Source organism: Mirounga angustirostris, unplaced genomic scaffold (assembly GCF_029215605.1).
Source record: "Mirounga angustirostris isolate CCGP_5_RB_7025 unplaced genomic scaffold, mMirAng1.0.hap1 SCAF_13, whole genome shotgun sequence".
NCBI lineage: Eukaryota > Metazoa > Chordata > Mammalia > Carnivora > Phocidae > Mirounga > Mirounga angustirostris.
In genome coordinates this window covers 43,204,959-43,227,592 of record NW_026991721.1, presented here as the reverse complement: position 1 = coordinate 43,227,592, position 22,634 = coordinate 43,204,959, and the positions used below count along the sequence as shown (strand labels likewise).

The following is a 22,634-nucleotide window of genomic DNA, read 5'->3' as shown; positions in this document are numbered from 1 at the left end:
GGACACGGTTTCTAAATAAGGTTGGGAGGGTGAGAGGGCGGGAGGGGAGAGGCTTGACCTGTGCACAGGAGGCGATGAAGGCGCACAACCACCGAGGGTACCCTCCCCCAGCCTCCCGGGCATCCCTCCCCTGCAGCCTGCATTTCTTAACTTATTCAGCTGCTGCGAAGGGCCCTGGAGGTCTCGGGATCACGCGACCGCTGTTTTGATCCAGTTCCCCGCCCCCGCCCCCCCTTCCCAGCCCTCCCCCTCCCCACGGCCCACCCCTCGGGTGGAGGTTTGTGCTAGTTCACCCTTTCCCTTTCCAGTCAGACCAGTGAAACACTCAGCAGGTGGATTTCTAAGCCATTTACTTACTGCTTGACTGTGGTGAAGCTTCTGTGCCTCTCTGAGCTTCAAATGGGCCATCTGTAAAATAAGGAAATTCATGTCTACCCCACACAGTTGTTCTAAGAGTTAAATGAGAGAATGCCCCTAAATCATTTAGCACAGTGTCTGGCACATACAAAGTAAGTGCCAAATAACTTGGTTTTTGTCGTTGTGAGGTGACCTCCTACTTTCCAGCCAGGTCCCAAAGACATCTCCTTGCAGCCCAGGTCTGAAGATCTGGATAAAGAGCTTTCTACTCTCTTCTTGAGATCTTTTTGACCAACACTTGCCAAGGTTTTCTGGGCCTTGGTGACAGGGACCAGGTTTGTATGCATGTTTGTGTCCTCTGTTTCAGCCAAGTCTGGCAGATGGCAGAGGCTGGATACAAGTTGGAAGGATATCTGTTCCACTCCTGTGGTGCTCCTATTTTGCCTTATAGCTTTAGTTTTCATATACTGGCAACTAGACTTGGCTGAGGGCAAGAATGGAATCAACTTGTTTTGGTTTTTGGCTCTGTACCTAGAACTGTGTTGGGCACATAAAAGCTGCTTTGTCTCCCGCCATCATCACAACCTCCCAGAAAAGGAGACTCTATTAGCTTCTTAAAGAGGTGACGAAACTGAGGCTAGAACTGAAGTAATAGTTAGAAAATGGAAGACCTTTCCTAAAAAAAAAAGAAAAGAAAATGGAAGACCAACCAAACCAGGGCCCAAGGGGGCCCCTCAAAGATGGGAGGCAGGGTTTTTTCCCTAGAAATATTCCCAGCTGGAAGTCTACATACTCAGGAGTAGGGTTGACTCTTCCGTTTGACTGTGCTGAGTAATGCAGGAGACCATAGGCCCACAGAGATGAATAAATGATGAGATGAATGAATCCAATGAATAGATGATCCCCACCCTCTAGGAACTCACAGGAGGAGACAAAGAAGGAACAGACAACTCTAACTCAATGTGGTAAGTACATAGAGAGAGAATTGTAGGTAAATTGAGGGTGGAGGTAGCTGAGGTTACAGAGCTGTGCAGAGGCAGATGGCCTGCAGGATTCTGAGCTACTCAACAAAGCAGAGTTAGTGTGCAATGGGCACTTCTCCTGACGCATTTGCAGGAAGGGGAGGAAGGCTTGCCATGTACTGATGGTACATGTGCATGGTTTATTGAAGGATGAACTCCGCGAGGTCAAGGAGCAGCACAGGGCCTGGCACAAAGAGGCTACACCATCAGTGTTGAGGGAAGCGATACTATTATCAGACCAACAACCAAGAACTTCCATAGAACCCTTACTCTGGGCCGGATACTGGGTTACATGCTTTCCGTGTATTATCTCATTTATTTCACTCAGCAGCTTGAGAAAACTGATGTTTTGAGGGGTTAAGCAATTTGTTCAAGATCACACAGTAAGTGACAGGGGACTCAGACGTGTGCCTGTTTATGGGCATGGTACTGTTCTCACAGAGGAAACTGTGTGCGCTTTGCCTAATCCCTGGTTAGAGATGCCCCTTTTGCCATCAGGACTTTTTCTTCCTAGCCCCGGCGTCCCTGCCCTGGCTTGCTCGAAGCACTGTCTCCTTGGAGAACGCTGGAAGAAGCCCCTTCCCTGGGCAGAAGCTTTTCCTGTCAACAGCTTTTCTTTCCCCGGCATGGAACTCATCGCAGGTATTTTCCAGAAAAGAAAGCCAGGGGAATCACATTTCAGTCTGCATGTGGAAAGAAAACAAAGACCACAACTTAGAGCTCACTCTGAATGGCCCGGAGCCCCTCAGCCTCTCCTCTCACAGAGCGGTTTACACAGTCGCCAGTCTGCTCCCAGTGACAGGCCTGGCATTTTGTCTTTGTTGCAGAAAACACTTCCCTGAGGGAGTTCCACACCAAGGGCTCTCCACCCTGTGATAGGCAGAGCATTTAGGAGAGGAGCAGAAGATGGGGACAGGGGAATGGAACCTTCCATTAACCTGAAGGGCAGGCTGTGGGCCCCTAGTGGCTCTGGCCTGAGGGCCTGGACAGTTTCCTCTGTCCACTCTCTGAGTAGGAAGGAGGCAGCCACTTTGGAGCTACAACAAATGTGACTTCAGCAGGCCAGTTGGAGGGCTCTCTATTTGCATCTAATGAGAGGCTGGGTTCTAATTAACTCCTGTGATGTGTTAATTTTTCAACCTGACATTTTCTGCTCTAATAGATTCTTGTAATGGTTTCTAAATTAAAAGCTGCATTTGAACACTAGGGTTTAGGTTAAAAATCCACCACCTAAGGGGGTGGGGGGCCGTAAACATCCTTTCCCTCCTAAGGAAAACCTCTCATTTGCAGTTCTTTGCTAACCCAATTAAGTACTGAAGTAGTCACCCCAGAGCCTGCTTTTTATTTCCTGCGAAACAATCCAACTAATCCATATTCAGTAGCTTCCAAGAGAAGTCTTATTCCAACCACTCATGAAGAAACCAGCTTCTTTGAATATGGACAGAACATTTAGAACTCACAAAGAGCGGTCTTGATAGAAAATGCAAGAAAATGGTTCATTATTATCCTGTTTGGTTTTTGAGGGGAAAATTCACTGGGACCAAAACCTCATAAGGACTGGGAATTTATCGTGGAATAAGAGAAGCATGGGGAGAAGTCAGGTCACATCCCATCAGTTTATAGATGGTCTGGGTGCTACATCTCCCTTTGCACCCAAACTAGTTATGAAACAAAAACATGTGTCCTGAGTAAAGCAGGAGGGAACCCTAATCTCACTCAAAGTTGAGGAATCACAGGCCCCAAGAGGTTCAGTAACGGCTCTTAAGTGGCAGAGCCAAACCCCTGCCTTCTTATCACTTGCACCACTAGCTGGGGAAGAATCAAGTCACCAGAGAGCTCTTGAATGTCAAGGAATCAAAGCCCTGTTGTTCCTCCTACCAAGCATAAGATGGTACAGAGGACATTCTTATTTGTTGGTGGTGATGGTTTAATATACAGATGGGCAACTGTGAACCTGTGCAGGAGGCAAAAAATACTGCTAACACACTTTGTACCTCTGCAACTTCATTTCATTTCAGTATCTGTCAGTCAAACCAGTAGCAAATGTTTAGTGATAGGTTCTTGTGGACATGTCACTGAGCAGTGTCCTGGGAGGTATGGAGGCATTAGAATGTGGTTCCTGCCTCCAACGAGCTTACAGTCACATTAGAGGAGACTAAGACACGAGACCCACAGTGAAACTTATTTATAATTAAGTGCTTTTTCTTGAGCTCCCTTACTCATTATAAATTTGGGGTTTTGTTTCGGAATTGGTTTTGGTTTGGCTTGGTTTTGATCCCTTTCACAGTCCTTCAAGGTCAGAGGCTGTGTCTTCCTCACCATTGTGTTCCTGAACAGCAAAGGAGACACTACCTGGCCTGTCCGCAGCACTCGATAGATGCTTGTTGAATGAATAAATGAATAGTTCAGGCTATAAGTGCTCTAATTCTTCAGAAAAAGAGAGCCTTCATTATGTTCTGGGTATAGGAGGCCATCAAAATGCAACCCAACTGGTTCTGGAATGATGGTCAAGTCTACTCTACAGGCCACGCCTACAAGATAGCTTTCTGCTTTCTTCACAGTTCGGAGGGTTTGCCAATCACTTATCTTCCTTTTCTGTTTTTCTCTGCAGATTCTTAAATATTTTAAGGTAGAAAGATGTCTTGGCTAGAATTGTTGTTTGATTCAGAAGCCTGTTTCTAAACTTCATGAATCAGCCCAAGATATTTTCTTATCACTGTTCACTAGCTAATTGACCACTGATCTCAATATTGTCACCTGAAGGCATTAGGAATCATATAGGCCATATGTGCAGGAGTATCCAGCCAAAGAGTTATAATAAGTCAGGAGATCACCTGTAAGTAGTAAGTTTGTAGAACAATTGAAATGTGAGTCTAGCTATGAGGGGTGTGTGACTTTCCAAGAAACCCAGGGAAGCATGGAAGGGAAAGCACCTGTAATAATATCTCTCACAGGCAGCATTCTCATCAGTTGATACAGGTGAGAAATGAACAGTAATAAAAATAATGCTAAATAATGAAAAATTGTGAACTAGCCACCTGCTGTGGATAAACATGAACTAGACTAGACAAGGTGTCAGGTGGTGGTTTTAAAACATAGCCTCAAGTTCTTTGACATTCCTCCCATTGAAGGGCAGAGTTTATATTTCCTCCCCTTGAATTTGGGAGGGCTTGTGACTTCTTCAACCAATAAAATAGTGTAAGTGACACAAGGTGACTTCCAAAGCTATGTCATAAAAGGCCATGCAGATTATTTGCTGGGAAATTTGCTTTGGAGCTCTGAGCAGCCCTGTAAGTAGTCCAGCTACCTTGAGACCACCGTGCAGGTTTTCCAGTTGATAGTGCCAGATGAGCCTCTCCTTCAGCCACCCCAGGCTGAGCACCAGAAGTATGAATGAATCTTGGAAGTAGATTCTCTGGTCCCAGGGGTTCCTACCCCCAGCTGTTTGAGTCATCTCAACCCAGACATTGTGGGGCATAGAAGAACCACACTTGCTGTGCTTTTTCCAAATTCCTGACACACAAAATCCATGATGATTATTGTTTTATGCCTATCTTAGTCCATTTGGGCTGCTATAACAATACCATACACTGGCTGGCTTATAAATAGACATTTATTTCTCATGGTTCTGAATACTAAGAGCTCCAAGATCAAGGCACCAGCAGATTCAGTGTTAATAAGAGCCCATTTCCTGGTTCCTAGATGGCTGTCTCTTTGTTGTATCTTCCAGGGCAGAAGGGATGAGGGGACTCCCTGGGGTCTCTTTTATAAGGGCTCTGCTCTCATGACCTAATCACCTCCCAAAGCCCTTACCTCCAAAGGAGAGGGTGACTCAGCTAGAAAAAGAATGAATATCACCCAAAGGTGCATAAAGGGACCTATATCCTCCCTTTGAGAGAAGGATAGAATGTTTTCAGTTGCATGAGGGACCATTGGGTCATGTTAAGTGGAAGCATGATTTTGCTATTGTCTTTATTTAACAGTTACGTATGGTTTTCAAAGGTGTGTATGAATGCCAAGTTGACAAGGAGTGGATTCTGGTAGCTCTTTATTGTCAATTTAGCTGCAGTGGAACTCATTTGCTAGAATTCCCTTCCCTGCATGGCTCCAGATTGGGATTGGCCACAAGAGAAATTGGCACAAGACTGGAGAGGTGGAAGCAAAGCTGTGTTTTCTACTCTGAAAGTCACAGCTGGGTGCCAGGCACAGTGGCAGTTCATGACATTGAGTCGGCTGGCTCACTTATTGGCAGGGGCAGCACTCGGACCTGCATGAGCTCCTCCTTCATCTGCTCTGAGTCTTGGGCTAGGTGCATGAGTAGCTCCATGGTTAAGGGCTCTAGCTTCTGCAGATCACCTGCATCAAGATTAGAGATGGTTAGACAGACTTGGCATCCAGTTTATCCCTGTGTGTTCCAGTTTGCCCTTGACTTCCCAAACTTTGTGCCTCACTTTTCTTCTTGATTGCAGGGTTGGTTGATCTATCATGACTTTGGGCCCAACACCAGGCACAGAGGCAATGCGTTGCATAGAGTACTTCACTGGTTTCCACAGTTTTGTAAGGTCTACTCCTTGCTATAAATTCCTTGTTCTATCTCACTCACAGTGACTCTGCTTCTCCGAGCAAACCCTGATGATATATGCCATCAAAAAGGTTTGGAGGATGTTAGCTCTGGAAGCTGCCTTAGAGTTCATTTGGCCCACTTCTCATTTTATAATTGGGGAAACTGAGGCCCCAAATGTGACTTTCCCAAGTGGCACATAAATAATGAGTGCTTGAACCAGTTTGCTAACCTGCTCTGTGATCTAAGTATTTGGCAGATTTCTCTTTGACTTATGGAATTGTGACTGGCCTGCTACACCAGGCTGTATTATTTACAGCAAGCACTTAATTGAGCCCCTTCTGTCAGGCACTTTGTGAGGTGTTTGCATAAATTACCTCATTTAATCCACATGCCTTCCAGAAGATATCCTAAATTTGAATTATTTCTCTCTACTCTCTATCTCCACCACCACAAACTGTCCAGTCCCCATCAGCTCTCACGTGGACAGCTGTCTTCTGACAGGCCTCTCTCCACCACTGCTCATTGACAATCTCTTCTCTACGAGGCAAACAGGGATGCTTTCAAACCAGCTTCCACAGATCATGCTCCTCTCTGAAACTGCTGGAAACTCGTCAGTGGTCTCCCATTGCCATTGGAAGAAAATTTATCTGGCCTACAAAGTCCTGTAAGATCTGGCCATCTTCCCTCACCTTCAGTCACACCCCTGCCTTGCTCACCACACTCCAGCTACATTGACCTTCCCTCTATTCCTAAAACATGCCCAGCTACTTCTTGCTGTAGGGTCTGTAGTCTTTCCTCTGCGTAGAATGCCATTATCATATTCTCCCCCATCTTCCCAAGGCTGCTCCTTCCTAACAAATGTCTTTTTCTCTGAGACGTCTTCTCCAACACTCCTGTTTCATCCTTCCCTGCAGTCACTCCTTAGCCCTGTTTTATTTCCTTCACAGCACTTACTAATGTCTGTCACTGTCTTGATTATTCACTTGCTTATTTGTTAATTTTCTCTCTCTCCTATCTAGAAAGAATCTCCACAAGCACAGGGTCTTAACTGTCTGATTCACTAAGATGTCCCTGGTGCCCAGCAGGTACTCAGTAAATATTTGTTAAGTAAACAAACCTATACAGTACCTACTATTATTCTCCCCATTTTAAGGTGAGGAAACAGTCACTGAGAACGCTGAATTCCAACTTGTGGAGGCAATGAAGCTGTCTAAAGTAGGATGCCTAATGGTCAAGAGCTCAGGCTGTGGGGTCAGGCAGACCTGTGTTGTAATTCAGCAAAATGTATCATAGGATACTAGAACTACAAGGAACCTTTGATAATCAGCTAGTTCCCTGCCTAATCATTATAGTAAAGTTAATCAGTCAGCAACCATTTCTTGAGTTCTTACAGTGTGTATTGCTAAGGTAACAGAAATTGCTCCCCCAAACAGGGCAGACATTAAAGATCACTCATTTATCACATCCTGGGAATTTACATTTTATCTGATTTTCCTTCAGCAGCCCTCAACTTCTTAAAATGTTTTTTCTAATTTTTTAAAAATTTAAATTCAATTAACATATAATATATTATTAGTTTCAGAGGTGGAAGTCAGTGCTTCATCAGTCTTATACCCAGTGTTCATTATATCACGTGCCCTCCTTAATGTCCATCACCCAGTTTCCCCATCCCCCACCCCCCTCTCCTCCAGCAACCCTCAGTTTGTTTCCTATGATTAAGAGTCTCTTATGGTTTGTCTCCCTCTCTGATTTCATCTTGTTTTATTTTTTCCTCTCTTCCCCTATGATCCTCTGTTTTGTTTATTAAACTCCACATATGAGTGAGAGCATATGATAATTGTCTTTCTCTGATTGACTTATTTCGCTTAGCATAATACCCTCTAGTTCCATCCACATCATTGCAAATGGCAAGATTTTTTTTGATGGCTGAGTCATGTTCCGTTTTATATATATATTACCAGATCTGATTTATCCATTCGTCTGTTGATGGACATCTGAGTAGCCCTCAATTTTTTAGTTTCAAGAATTTGACTAGATTTTAGGCCTTCCTACCTTTGTTTTTTCCCATTATCTCTTTTGCCTTCAAGAATCTATACCTGAGGGGCGCTTGGGTGGCTCAGTCATTAAGCGTCTGCCTTCGGCTCAGGTCATGATCCCAGGGTCCTGGGATCGAGCCCCGCATTGGGCTCCCTGCTCTGCAGGGAGCCTGCTTCTCCCTCTCCCACTCCCCCTGCTTGTAGTCCCTCTCTCCTGTCTCTCTATCAAATAAATAAATAAAATCTTAAAAAAAAAAAAAGAATCTATACCTGGGGTTTCATTTCTGTTCTAAAACAAGAACAAGGGACACATTTTAAGAAAACAATTTTCAGACACATGCAAAGGAACAGTAGCATCTGATAGCATCTGTTAGACTACCATAGACCTGGAAGAAACCTTCCAGATCATCTTTTGCAGAACCCTACTTAACAGAAAAAGAAGCTGAGACCCAGTGGGTGCAGATGACTTCTCCAAGACAGAGTTAGCACTAGATATCCTTTACCCTGCCTTTAGGACTCTTCCCACCACATCACACTGTCTTCCTTCCACCTCCTTAGCAAACCAGGATTATTTGGGTAAATAGCAGCAGACCTATTAATCAGACCTGAGGGTTCAGTCTGCATATACAGAGAGCTGGGTGATAGATTGCTCAGTATAACTGGGCCCTTAGAAACCACTCTTAGAGGGGTACCTGGGTGGCTCAGCCAGTTAAACATCTGATTCTTGATTTCAGCTCAGGTCATGATCTCAGGGTTGTGAGATTGAGCCCCGCGATGGGCTCTGCACTGGACATGGAGCCTGCTTAAGATTCTCTCTCTCCGGGCGCCTGGGTGGCTCAGTTGGTTAAGCGACTGCCTTCGGCTCAGGTCATGATCCCGGAGTCCCGGGATCGAGTCCCGCATCAGGCTCCCTGCTCGGCGGGGAGTCTGCTTCTCCCTCTGACCCTCCCCCACTCATGTACTCTCTCTCTCTCTCTCTCATAATAAATCTTTAAAAAAAAAAATTCTCTCTCTCCCTCTGCCTCTGACCCTCTCCACCCTCCCCCCAACTCTAGCGTGCAGAGTGTGTGCACTCTCTCTCCCTAAAAAAAAGGAAAAAAGAAATTCTTAGAAACCAAAGAATCTTACCTCATCACCTCATTTGCAGATAATTGTGGATACAGAGGGAAAAGGAAATGTTAATTGACTGTCCACTTTGATACTGTTAGCTAGACACAGAGTAAGCCTAGAGAACCCAGGCCTCTGACTTCACAGATCAGTACTTATTGCATCATGCTGAAGCCTTGGCAGGTAGAACACAGAAACACAGTGAGCTCCAGGAAAGAGTGTTGAATGACTGACAGTATCTTCCAGCAAGGAAATCAGGAAATTGTTTCTTTCTTAGAATTAAAACCTACCATGGTAACTCTCTACAGGAAAAACAAAAGCATAACAAAATTTCTTTATCATTGTAGGGCTTTTGTGAGAATTAATGAGATACATATATGAAGGTCCTTACCATTGGGCTTGGAAAATTCTGTTAGCTTTCCTTCACCTGTTTGTTGTGGCATTGAGTTAAAACTTGCCAGTGCTGTACTACTTAAACCCAAGAATTCTCCATTTCTCATTCTAGAGGTAAGTTTTCTGTACCTCTTAGTAAGCTATGGTGAAACTCCAGGGGGAATAATTCATAGTATATTCTAGGTGAATAGTGCCCCCTACAGTTGTACAATATGTGGCTCTTTATACTGTGGTGGGGCAGCAAATACAGTCTGTAACTTAACAATGGTTCAACTTATAAGTATGATTTTACAATGTGCAAAAGCAATACACATTCAGGAAAAACCATACTTTGAACTTTGAGTTTTGATCTTTCTTCAGGCTAGCAATATGGGGGGATGATCCTCTCTCATGATGTTGGGCAGTGGCAGCAAGTCACAGCTTACAACGGTAAACAATGCATATACTTACAACCATTCTGTACCCATACAAGCATTCTGTTTTTCACTTTCAGTACGGTATTCAATCAATTATGTGAGATAATTCAGCATTTATTATAAAATAGGAATAGGATTTGTGTTAGATGATTTTGCCCAACTGTAGGCTAATATAAGTATTCTGAGCACCTTGAAGATAGGCGAGGCTAAGCCATGATGTTTAGTAGATTAAATGCATTTTTGACTTAATGATATTTTCAACTTATGATGGGTTTATCAGCATATAACCCCATCATAAGTCAAGGAATATCTGTAATAATGAAAGTTTACATACACTAAGTTAAATGATACTCTAAAAGGTAAGGACTGTTGTTATGTCTATTTCTCAGTGATAGAAATGAAGATTTGGAGGGAATAAGGCACTCACCCAAGGTTACGGTACAGGTGGAGTTAGGAATATTTACAAATAGACCTGCAAATAGAGCAAGCAAATTAGAGCCAGAAAGATCTGATTGAACTTTGTGCTTGACAGTTTACTAGGTGTGTGATGCTGACCAAGTCAATCTTTCTGAGTCTCAGTGTTCATATCTTTAAAACAGGATAATAGAAATTATGGAAGACATTGTTGGATGTTGAGCCAGTAGCTTCCCCCAGCGCAATTCAAACCTTTCTTCCTTCCTAACAACAATGTATCAGGGTATCAAGTGCTTTCTTAAGAAGAGGAGCTTTCTGAAAGTACCCAGCTTTTGGATGTTGTGTGAGGATGTGATAACTGGAAGTGTTGCTGTCATACCAACAAGGATTTGGGTCAAATGCTGAAGATGAATATATGATTAAATTTAACGTGTTAACTTGATTGGGCCACAGTGTGTTTAGGTATTTGGTTAAACATTATTCTGAGTGTTTCTGTGAGGATTTTTGGATGTGTTTAACAATTAAATCAGTAGACCGTGTAAAGCAGATTGCTCTCCCTAATGTGGGTGGGCCTCATCCAATCAGTTGAAGGCCTAAATAGAATAAAAAGGCCAGCCCTCCCCTGAAATGGGGAAATTCCTCCTGCCTTCCTGCCTTCAAGCTGCGGCATTGTTTTGTTTCTGCCTTTGGACACTAACTGAACTGAACAGGTCTTGAGCCTGCCAGCCTTCAGACTGAAACTACACCATCAGCTCTCTTGGGTCTCCAGCTTACCAACTTACCCTCCAGATCTTGGGACTAGTCAGCCTCTATACCCAATTTGTTGTAATAAATCTCTTTAAATATATGTGTGTACATAGGTATGTGTTGTATATGTGCATAAGTGTATATGTATGTGTGTAACTGTATATATATCCTATTGGTTCTGTTTTTCTGAAAAACCCTAATACAATGAGAGAGCAGAGGGACAGAAAGAACTTGGGTTCTTGCAGTTATGACTGAGCTACTGAGTTAATCAACCCCAGTAATCTTTACATCTTGACTTGTGGGTTGAGATAATACAGTTTTCTTCTTGTTTACATCAGTTTTAGCTGGGTTTCCTATGTCTTGCACCAGGAGGCATCATAACTGACCCAGCAACCAAGCAGTAGGATCTTTGTGAAAATTCAATGGTGGTCAGTAAATACTACTTTTCTTCTCAGCATCTAAGTTACAGCACAAGACTCTTTTGTTAATAATGATAATCCCTTAAGTGGTATAGTCTGTCTGCCACAGAATGCTTCCATAGGCATTCTTCTACTAGGCTGAATTTCATGAAGATAGTGACACATTTGATTTATCTCTAGCTTTAGCTCCTAGCATAGGTGTTGAATGTTTTTTAGACCCTATCTTTTAATGAATTAGTTCTTCCTTAATGTTCTCTTATCATTGTAGGAACTGGGCAAGGTAAACTTGACACAATTCTAGATGTGTACCTTGTAGTATAGTTGTTGGTTATAGAACAGGTCAGTTTGGTTCTCCAATGGGCAAACCTTATGTTGAAAGTGATGTGCTCATATATTAACTACCATTATGTGAAACCTGTGCTGTATTGAAGGTATCATTAACTTAACAACTCATCATATGGACAGTCCCTGACTGTTAGGATTGCCACTAAGGACACAGTTAGGTTGCTTGGAAGGTCTTGGGTAACCCAGGACTCTAGGAAGAGCAATAGAAAATGCTAGATGTGATTCTAAAAAGTAAACAAGAATTTTAAGGATAGCCATCACCAAGTTGCCTCTGCTTGCTGGGGGATATGTTCTATATACCAGCAACCAGAAACAAGAAAGGGAGAGAGAAGGAAGAGCCCTAAGAGAGATAATATTATGTATGTGTTGGGGGAATTGGATATGGAGTGGAAGGAGGTTATCAAGGAAAGGGAAGCCTATGGCTTTTTTTTTTATCTTTGGGCTTCTTCTCAGAGGAAGAGCCTTTTTAGGGAACATTCAACTCTTCACCATGACTCTTCTGTAGACTTTGTTAATGAAGGGAATCCTTGACCACGGAAGCCTTCTTTATAGTCAGCAAGCCTGTGAGGAAGAAATTAATCATATCTCAACAGCTGTTCCCTAATTTAATCTCTAGAGATTGTAGAATCTAGAAGGTCAGGTGTATGGCTCAGGATATTGCATTTTTCACCAAGTGCCCCAGGTGATGGTGTTGGTAATTTTTCAGACCCTACCATATTATGATATGGGGACATCTGAGCTAGGCACCATATTTTGAGGCGACCCCTGGCAGATAATTACTATGGCCTAAGATATCTTTGTCAGGTTTTTATTTGTGAGGGTTAGGCATATAGGTGGGAGAAAGTGGGTCTAGAGAGCATGATGCTCAGGTCTTCTCTTCAGGGGGGGTCCTCGTGGTCCCCTCTGGGGATCTAACCTTGAACAAAGGGCTTATACAATGTCAGGGCTGCTTCTAGCCCAGTTTCTATGAGAACTAGTAAAGTATCACCTCCTGGTGGACACTACCTGTGGGGTTGATGGCTTGGGGAGAGGAAGAAGGCTAGATTTTAGCCCCGCTTACCCACAGTGGGGCACATCTGAACACTGTACAGTTTGCTCAAGCATACAGGATGGCCTTACATTATGTGAGGATCATAATAATCCGAGGATTAATAAAAAAAATTAAAATTAAATTAAAATAGCTCTTGGGGGGGCCAGTAGAGCTCTAAATAAACAGCCTCCTTTTCCCGACTTGTTTGAAACAAGTTGAATAAATAAGTAAATAAATAAATAAATAAATAAGGCCAAAATATCACCCTAATTAGTGAGAGAAGCTAGGCTGATTGGTAGATGCTACTACTTGAGTGCAGAAAAGTAGCTGCCTTGTATTCACTGGCTAATGTATGCCAGGTGCTAACCTGACACTATTTCTACCTCCCCCACCTCCCAGAAACTTGAGGGAGTGAATATTAGGTTCCCCATTCTGTAGATGAGGAAACTGATTTAGTAAGTAGGAGGAGCATTCAAGCCCAGGCCTGACCAGTCCCTACCCTTCCAGCTTCTTCTTACTGGCCATGACGACTTCTGGAGAACGAGCTGGAACTTCGGCAGGCAGAACCCGATTTAATCAGCCACCCATTCTTAGGAGATTTCCAGAACTATCCCCTGCAGAGCCTTCTCCTTTCCCCAACACTCTCCTTTGGCACAAGCCAAAAAGTCCTGGCTCCTCCAGAAGATGCAGAAATGTGAAAGGCCTCAAGTGCTCCGGTTCCAGGTCATTCTTCATTACCCCTGGGAGCACTAGGTCTAATGCCAGCACGGATGTACTATTTTGAAACTAAATGCATTTCTCAGAAAACGCAGGCATAGTGCCATTTCAAGGATATATTTTATATCATCACACAGGTCCATGGTCCCACAGTGCAATATCACTGCTGCTGTTTAGTCTGGGACCTACCGCCTATGGAGAAGAGTCGCTTTGTTTAGCCACTCGAGCATGTTGGGAAAACCACACTCATAGACCCGAAGGGCTATTTTGCTCTCATGATTTCTTCCATCATCACAGATACAGCTTTCCATGGGATAGTTCTTGTCTTAGGTCAGCTTCCTTGGAAGCAGAGCCTGAGATGAGTTGTGTTCAAGTGATTTACGGAGTGTTTTCAAGGAGAAACCACACAGGACAGGGAAGGGGGGCTAAGCAAGAATTTGGCTTTGGCTTTATCCCATGGGGAGCTCTGGAGCAACAAATTGCACCACAGGGTTAGTGTTGCCTTAAGGTTAGGAGGGCTGGTCTTTTGTGCCTCCGAGACAGTCAGCTATTGGCCACTGGTTGTGGAGGCCACATGAATGTGTACGTGTGCACGTAGTCTCCTTGTCAAGGTGGCTCCCTCCTGGCCAAGGGCAATTCTCCAGAGAAGGGGGTAGCTGTTTGTTGGATTAGCCAACTTCCCAGCAGCTCGGGGAAACTGCCTGGTGTGCTGGCTGGTAAAGGAATCTGGGCAGGGCACCAACACCAGTTCTGAATCACAAGACACAAAAATCATTTGAATCTGAGTATTGGTTAATTAATCTCAGAGTTCCCAGAGATTATGCCTCATTATGTATTTCTCTCTAAACATGTATCGGTGAATAAACCAAGGCAAAAACCACATAGTAAAATAGTCTTACACTTCCAAGTAGCTGTGACTAAAGATGATGTTCAAGCAACAGTCACCCTATTTTGACATTCAGCTGACCTGCTGAAATTTGTAACCGGTACTGCTACAGCATAAATTCCCTTTGGTATTCATTTGCAGGACCAATCATACTGCATATAGTCAGTCTTACAGTATGACCAATAGGTGGCACCAGAAACACCCACACTTATTCCAACTAATTGATGCGTTATGTATGTATTTGCTCAAATTTCAATTCCTCTCCACTTAGGTTTTTCATGTTGAAAAGGCACTCATAGCATTAAGTCCAAACCAAAACTTGGTAATTTACCCATTTGCTAGTTGACCTCTTGCTTGGAGGGTTATTTGAGTGTTAAAAAAAATAGGGTGATAGGGCCAGTGAATTCAGAAAGAAAACATCTATTCATTAGCAAAAGGAAGGAAAAAAGACTGGAGCCCTGCATCCTTTTCCTTCAAGGTCTCTTGAGTGTATAAATGCCGAAGATTATTAGGAAATATTTGAATAACAGGATAAAAAAGTCAAGGATACTGTCTCCAAAACATGAACTTTATTCCCCACTGAAAACAGGCTTGGATTGTAACCAAGCTGTTCAAGGATTGCCCTGGCCAGTATCTGACCGCAGGGTTCCACTCCGGGAAAGGCCTCTGAGACTGGCCACCATTTGCGAGTGTGTTTCTTTTGAAGTTTGGACTTTATTGTTGGTGGGGGGAAGTCAAGAGGGGGAGGGGGTGCTGCATCTTCCAATTTTTTTCAACAGTCCAGCATTGCGCTCTTTTTCCTATGTAAGGCTATTCGAAGGAGCAGAACGGACAGAGGAAAAAGTGCTAAACTGAGCAGTAAGCCACGATATACTAAACTGAGCATTAGGGTACTTTCACGATTTGATCTTCCACCCACGTTAGAAATGAGGATACTGAGTCTCAGGAAGGTCATCTAGGTCTGGCCAGGACCTCAGTCCAGTTCCTCTGACCGGTCGCAAGGCCCAGCTAAATCTAGACATGCCATGAGCTCACCCTGCAGATTTGGACAAACCATTTCACCTTACTGGGCTTGCACTTCGTGTATAACACGGGAGGCTGATCTACCTGGCCCCAAAACACCTTCCAGCTAGAAACCTCGATGCTGCATAGTACGTGTAGAGCGCAGTGTCTTGTGTACTGATTGGGGCTGGAGGTGTGGCTTGGCACCACAGTCAGGAGGAAGGGAGGGTAGAGCTCACTTTGATAGTGTTCCAAAGTGGAAGGTGACACGGCTATTATACAATGCGTTAAACAGTCTGGTTCTTGTATTTTGGGGGAAAAGTAAATACCAGGTCCTGATTAGCGTTTCCTATACCTGTCGTCAGCTTGTGATACTGTAAACACTGTGCCTCTGGGAGCTTGCCCTTCCAAATGAAATGATCCCCAGGTTTGGAATGCCTCTTTTCATGGCATGCTCTTCTGCCATGCATGCCACACATTATTTTCACTGCCCTTCTCTGAACCTTTACTATTTTTGCTCTGCCTTTTTGACAGCAAGACTGATTAAAGGGAGATTTTTTTAAATTTTACTTAAAGTGTTCTTCCAAAGGATACATATGGATTTCTTGCTCATACACCTCTCCGTTATGTGAATAGGAAAAGTCAGGAAAGAGGAAGAGAAGAAACTAACCTGAATGGAGTGCCTACAATGTGTCAGGCTCTCTACCATGTCTGCTCGAGAGCTGATCTGTCTTCATCCTCTGGGATGGGAGGCAGTGTGGTGTAATGGCTATGTGCCCAGGCCCTTGGATCAGACAGACCTGTCTTCTCATCAGGATGCCGTGCACCCCTGGGCAACCTGGGTAACCTGTCAAAGCTTTGGCTTCCTCAATGAGACAACATCCACAAAGTACTTAGGATTAGCCCAAAGTAAGTAATCCATGAATGTAAGCAAACACCATGACTACCACCCCAAAGGGCAGATCTCACACCACTTCACACTAGATCAAAACAAAACAAAACAAAAAAGTAAAAAAACACAGTTATCTGTTGTTTCTTTTCCCCCACACCCCTCTTTACCCTCAAAACCGTCCTACTCCCCATCCCACATTGTTTGGCTAGAACAGACCTGAACAGTGGCCAGTGTGTGACCTCTGGAGCCAAATGGCTTGGTTCAAATCTCAGCTCTACCACTTATTTGCTATGTCATTCTGGACAGACTCCTTAACCTTTCTGTACCTTAGTATTTTTGTCTATTGCATGGGGATAATAAAAGTTATTATAAAGACTAAGTAAACTAATACAAATGAAGTGCTAATAACATTGCTTCATACTCTAAGTGCTCAACAAGTATAAAGTATTATTACTTATCTTACCTTGTCTGTCTCCTAGGTGTGGGCGCATGATTCAGATCCAAACAGAGTGTCCTGTCTTCTTGTTTACCATGACTGGTCTAGGGCAAGGTCAGCACAATTTTTCTGTAAAGAGCAGATAGCAATATTTTAGGTTTTGTGGGCCAATCTGGTCTCCGTTACCACTACTCCACTTCTGTTGTAGAGGAAAATAGACATAAACAATATGTAAATGAATGGCTGCGGTGTGTCTAGTAAAACTGAAATTTATGGGCACTAAAATTTGAATTTCATATAATTTACAGGTATTAGAAAATATTATCTTTCTTTTGTGCTTTTTTTCCCCATTTAAAAATGACAACAGCATTTTGGACACACTGTCCAAAAGCAGGAGGTAGGCTAGATTTGGCCTGTGGGTCATAGTTTGTTGACTCCTGGTCCAAGGAAGGGGCACGTGACCCACAAAAGGCCAAAGTCGTGCCATGAGATTTAAAACGTGGACACTGGGAGAGAACGTGTGCCTCTTCCTTTTGGATCATGATTTCCATGGCTGTCTTCCTTCCCACATGGAGAGAGGCTGTTTGTGGCAGGAGAGAATGAGGCCAACAGCAAAGAGAATTAGAGCTAAGCAGAGCCAGCTAAGAGAGAGAGAAAAAGAGCCCTGAAAACCTCCTTTGAGCCTCAAGGTCTAGGCACACCTACGAATTCCATGAGCCAGTGAATTCCTTTTATTTTTCTTCTAATCGACTTTGAGTCAGGTTTTGGTCACCTCTACAGCGAGAGAGCTCTGAGAGAGACGTGTGGGCTTGTTTTCCTCACCCTGCGCAATACTGCCTTACACAATTCTTCAGAAAAAGGCAATCCTAGTGTGCATTCTGTACTCATCACAGATCACATAGTTGCGTAAGTGCTTTCACGTGTGATCTCTCATTTACTTCTTACTGCAACCCTCCACGGTTGGCATTATCCTCATTTTACCAAGAACACAGACCCATCTGATGGCAGTAGATCCATAGATGGCTTGTTCAGATGCAAAATGCATGGAGTGGTTTGAAGGGAATTTTAAGGGGGGAAGGAATAAGTGGTTCAGGTCTCTTTTCTCACCCACTTCACTCCCCAGGAAAGAATGATGGAAGAGTGAATTTTGTCAGGGCATGCTTAATCCCTTTTCTGGGAAAGAGAACTTGTCCGGATCAGGAATCCCCACTGTTCCCTCTGGCCATTCTGGGCCCCGGGGAGTGGTGGTCCTAGAGTTCTTTCCCAGTTGCCCAGCCGGCCGAGAGGATGAGCAGCTGAGACACAATGATGAACAGCCTGGATTAATCCGGGCTGCAGTTTACAACTCCCTTGCAGGACTGACCCAGGATTTCCTTCAGACGTATCACTTCACGGCAGCTGGCTGGCTTGACTTTGCCAACTGCTTGACCCCTGGCTGCACAGGAAGCTTCTGTAGGTAGAACGTGGCCTGCCTGAGGAGCCGAGACACCCTGAGCTCCTGAGGAGCAGAGACACCCTGAGCTCCTGAGGACAGAACAGAAAGGCTTGTACAAACAGGGTTTGCCTGATGCAGGCTGAGAAAGGAGCCAGGGAAAACTAATCCTCCACCGCCATCCGCTAAGCCTCACCTTGATGGATCAGCCCTTGGAGTTTTGGATTGAGGACAAAAAACTACCATATTAATAGCTATGACTTATGGGACAATTACTGTACCTCTTTCCATTTCTTATGAAAATAGCTGCCATTGTTTTTCAAGCAATCGCTCTGTGCCAGGCACTTCACTTATGTGATTCTTAGTCATCTTAACACCCCTACAAAGTAGACAAGAAATAGTACCTACTCTTTTATGGACAAGGTAACTGAGATGACTAGAGGTTAAGAAATGATGAACATGAGGAAGGAAGGGGAGCTTGTACCCAATCAGTCTCTACTTCACTCCCCCTGCCAAAGGGGATGAGGGATTAAATGAGAAGAGGGGGGCAATTCTTTCCCAGCCCTCAGTAGTTTGTCAGGAGGTCAGGAGGGGTCAAGCCACCCGAAATAGAAATGGGGCTTGAGGCGTGAGTCCCTCCTAAGGCTCTGGGCCTCTTTGAAGGGAGGGATTATTGTTATTTTGTGTTTCCCTGGTGTACCCTCAGCATAACTCATCCTTGGCTCTGAGCCGGGACACAAAAAAAATGTTTGTTGAATGAATGAGTAAATGAGTCCAAGTGTCTGCTTTCTGTAAAACAGGAAATGGCTGAGGGGACCCTGACTCGATGAGGTCTTCTCTTTGTTTAAGTTGCTTTTGAGAACTCTAAGAAGTCAGGGGGGCTCTTAGGGTCATCCACGCTACCATTCAGTGTGGTGGAGTAGAAATTTACCCAATTTCACAGGTCATTTCGTGGGCAGTGATTAACCTAAGGACACTGAGATGGCTTGCAGGAGTCTACGCATCTTTCAAAAACACCTCCTACTAGACTGCTGAGGAATACTTTGGAGCAGGAAAAGGGTCTGATTCCATAAACTTTCTACAGAAAGTAGGTCTTTTTTTTTTTTTTCTGAAACTTAACAAGGCAGTGTTCAAGTCAAGTGCTGGGTGCTGAAAAAGTTAAGCAGAGACCTCTAGAAGGCAAGTCTTTCAAATGGGGAAAGGGCACAGGAGGGAAAATTTGGGCAAAAAGGTCAAAAATTGGAACTTTGACTGACTATTTTCTGCCTAGCAGGCGGGCCCTGAACCAAATTCCCCTTTGCTTGCTCTTTGGGGCAAGGCTGAGTTAGCAAGCTATAAATTCCACTAGTGTAAGTGTGAGGAATGTGGAGATGAATGTGGGGAAGTCTTCGTTCCAGAGGAAAGGGCATGACAGTGGGCCAGCTGGAGATGGAAGACAGAACATATCCCAAGTGCCAACGGAGATTTGAAATTAGAATCTGGGCTCAACCTGCATCTAGGTTTTAAGAACTCTGTAAGTGGATAAGGCTGTCAAGTAGTTGGAGGAAATTTTCTAGAGACCTGAAGTGACACAGCATTGATTGGCCAAGAAAAATGATCAGCATAGTTATCTGATCATTTGAGTCAATGTATCTTCTTGGCAAAGAGGAGCATTTGTGCAGGGCTCTAGGAGCTGGAGGGGAAAGGGCGACCGAAGAGGAGAGCCCCGTGAAGGTGAGCAGGAGGAGGTCAGCTGGTGCCCAGAGAAGACCATCTGGCTTTGCCATCAAAGGCAGCTTGATGGAGACGGGTTGTCTAAACAACGTGCCAAATTTCTGGTGGGTTGTGGATGACACCCTCCCATAGAACTCATGGCCTGGGATCCAGGCCTGGAGCTTACTTTGGAACTTGCTCTGGAGGATCATTTTTATTGGGAAGTGTGGTTTGGAATGTAAAACTCTTGAGAACTCTATCTTTGAAGATCAATGTTTGCTGGCACAAACTAAGGCGCTTTGGGTTCTTGGATATTTAAACTACTGCCTATTTCCTTACCGTGATTAGACTAGGTGTAAAACAATGGTTTCAAGGAATTCAAGGATGATGACCCTCTTAAGGTTTGTTTGGAGTGCAGGGATTAAAACTGTGCTTTCTTAACGTGAACTCACCTGGTCATTGGGTGGGTGAACAGCAGCAAAGGTATCGCATTAATGGCCAGAAATGGGGACTCTGGACCAACTCTGCCGTTCAGGTGTGAAGTTGGGCAAGCCATTGACCCTCTTCGTGTCTCATTTTCCTTACTTTTAATGTGGAGATACTACTATCTTCTTGTCAAAGTGAAATAAAGTAATAAGTGACCAAGTGCTTTTTTAAGTATAAAAATCGATTCGACTGCATTATATGAAAAAGGCCCGAGAGTCTGCGTTTAAATCCCAGTTCTGTGATTTACCGCCTGTGTAATCTTGGACATACTTCTTAACTGTCAGTGCCTTTATTCCCCGATCTCTAAGCACCTCTCTCAGAAAGGTGTTGTGGAGATAGAATAATGTAGGTGAAGCACCTGGCTTATAGATGGGACTTATAAATGATACTGGTTGTGATTATGACTCTTATCAAGCAAGATAGACATGCTAAGTTTTTACACTAGTACTTAACCTGGTATATGGTACATTCTGATTATTATTACCATTATCCTTAATGTTTCTACCAGATATGAAAACCATGTAGAACATTTAGAGACAGAATTTCTCTTGCCTGTCTAGATAATGGCTGAGTAAAACAGAAGTAAATCCAGTCTACGCAGAGAGCAACCTGGCCTTTATTGAACCTAAAGCTTTCCCCACCACCCCCAGAAATCCTGTTGCACAAGAGTTTTTATTTTATTCAAATGGGAACAATGAATGGACTAAAACCACTAACAGTATTTAATGCATAGGCCTTTGACATGATTTCTCAGCAATAACCTAGTGGTAACCACAGCCACACAAGACTAATGTTCTGCCAGAAGCCTCAAAGCCAGTTTGGTGTCCTTCCTCTAACTCACCACAAGAGATTGTACCAAAGCAGTGGGGTAGAAGGAGCCCATATTTTAAAAATTACAGGACAAAGAAACTGGAGTCCAAAATATTCATAGGCAGGATGTATAATAATCTCATAATATCCATAACTGCTAAGGGAGAACTAACGACACCAGCATGCTTTATCTGGTAAAACAAAAAGAAAATGGTAGGGAAACAAAATTGATTAAGCTTGCTAGAAAGCTCGTAAAACACCTAGATATTTCTTTTTCTAGCCCAAGGGTCTAATGGTTACATCTAAGTTTTTTTTTTCTGCCCATTACATTTTTTTGGAGGCAGGTCTATTTTTGTGTTTAATGAGTCTCTGAAAACGTACATGAAAAGTTTAATATATGAAAATCAAGCAATAGCCTTACATGTTATGTGGGGAATTTTATCCTCAAGAGCTAAAAAAAAGATAATGTCCCTAGTAGATGTTATAAATGTTTTAATCTTGGATTGAAAATAGAAACCTGAATGTTAATACAATATATGTGATTATTAAAAATGTTCAAAATACAAATTAAACATTAAATACAGGCAATAGAATTTCTTTTTTTAAATTTTATTTTATTATATTATGTTAGTCACCATACATTACATCATTAGTTTTTGATGTAGTGTTCCATGATTCATTGTTTGTGTATAACACCCAGTGGTGCATGCAATACGTGCCCTCCTTAATACCCATCCCTGGGCTAACCCACCCCCCCCAAAACCGTCAGTTTGTTTCTCAGAGTCCACAGTCTTTCATGGTTCGTCTCCCCCTCTGATTCCCCCATTTCATTTTTCCCTTCCTACTATCTTCTTTTTTTAAAACATATTGTATTATTTGTTTCAGAGGTACAGGTCTGGGATTCAACAGTCTTACACAATTCACAGTGCTCACCATAGCACATACCCACCCCAGTGTCCATCACCCAGCCACCCCATCCCTCCCACCCCTCTCCACTCCAGCAACCTTCAGTTTGTTTCCTGAGATTAAGAGTCTCTTATGGTTTCTCTACCTCTCTGGTTTCATCTTGTTTCATTTTTTCCTCCCTTCCCCTATGGTCCTCTGTCTTGTTTCTCAAATTCCTCATATCAGTGAGATCATATGATACCTGTCTTTCTCTGATTGACTTATTTTGCTTAGCGTAGTACCCTCTAGTTCCATCCACATCGTTGCAAATGGCAAGATTTCTCTTTTTTATGGCTGCATAATATTCCATTGTATATGTATACCACACCTTCTTTATCCATTCATCTGTTGATGGACATCTTAGCTCTTTCCATAGTTTAGCTATTGTGGACATTGCTGCTATAAACATTGGGCTGCACATACCCCTTTGGATCACTACATTTGTATCTTTGGAGTAAATACCCGGTAGTGCAATTGCTGGGTCAT

General features: G+C 43.4%; 1 long non-coding RNA gene across 2 annotated transcripts; it reads right to left on the bottom strand.

Annotated features, from left to right (window-relative positions):
• Positions 1-5,558: 5,558 nt before the first annotated feature.
• LOC129046367 (uncharacterized) lies at positions 5,559-17,601 on the bottom strand. 2 transcript variants are annotated; one of them, XR_010406935.1, is made up of 4 exons: positions 17,485-17,601; positions 16,811-16,912; positions 10,323-10,367; positions 5,559-5,735 (listed from the first exon to the last, which is right to left on the bottom strand). It is a non-coding gene; the product is annotated as an uncharacterized LOC129046367 (long non-coding RNA). The 2 variants fall into 2 exon arrangements; XR_008507530.2 differs by lacking the exon at positions 10,323-10,367.
• Positions 17,602-22,634: the final 5,033 nt, after the last annotated feature.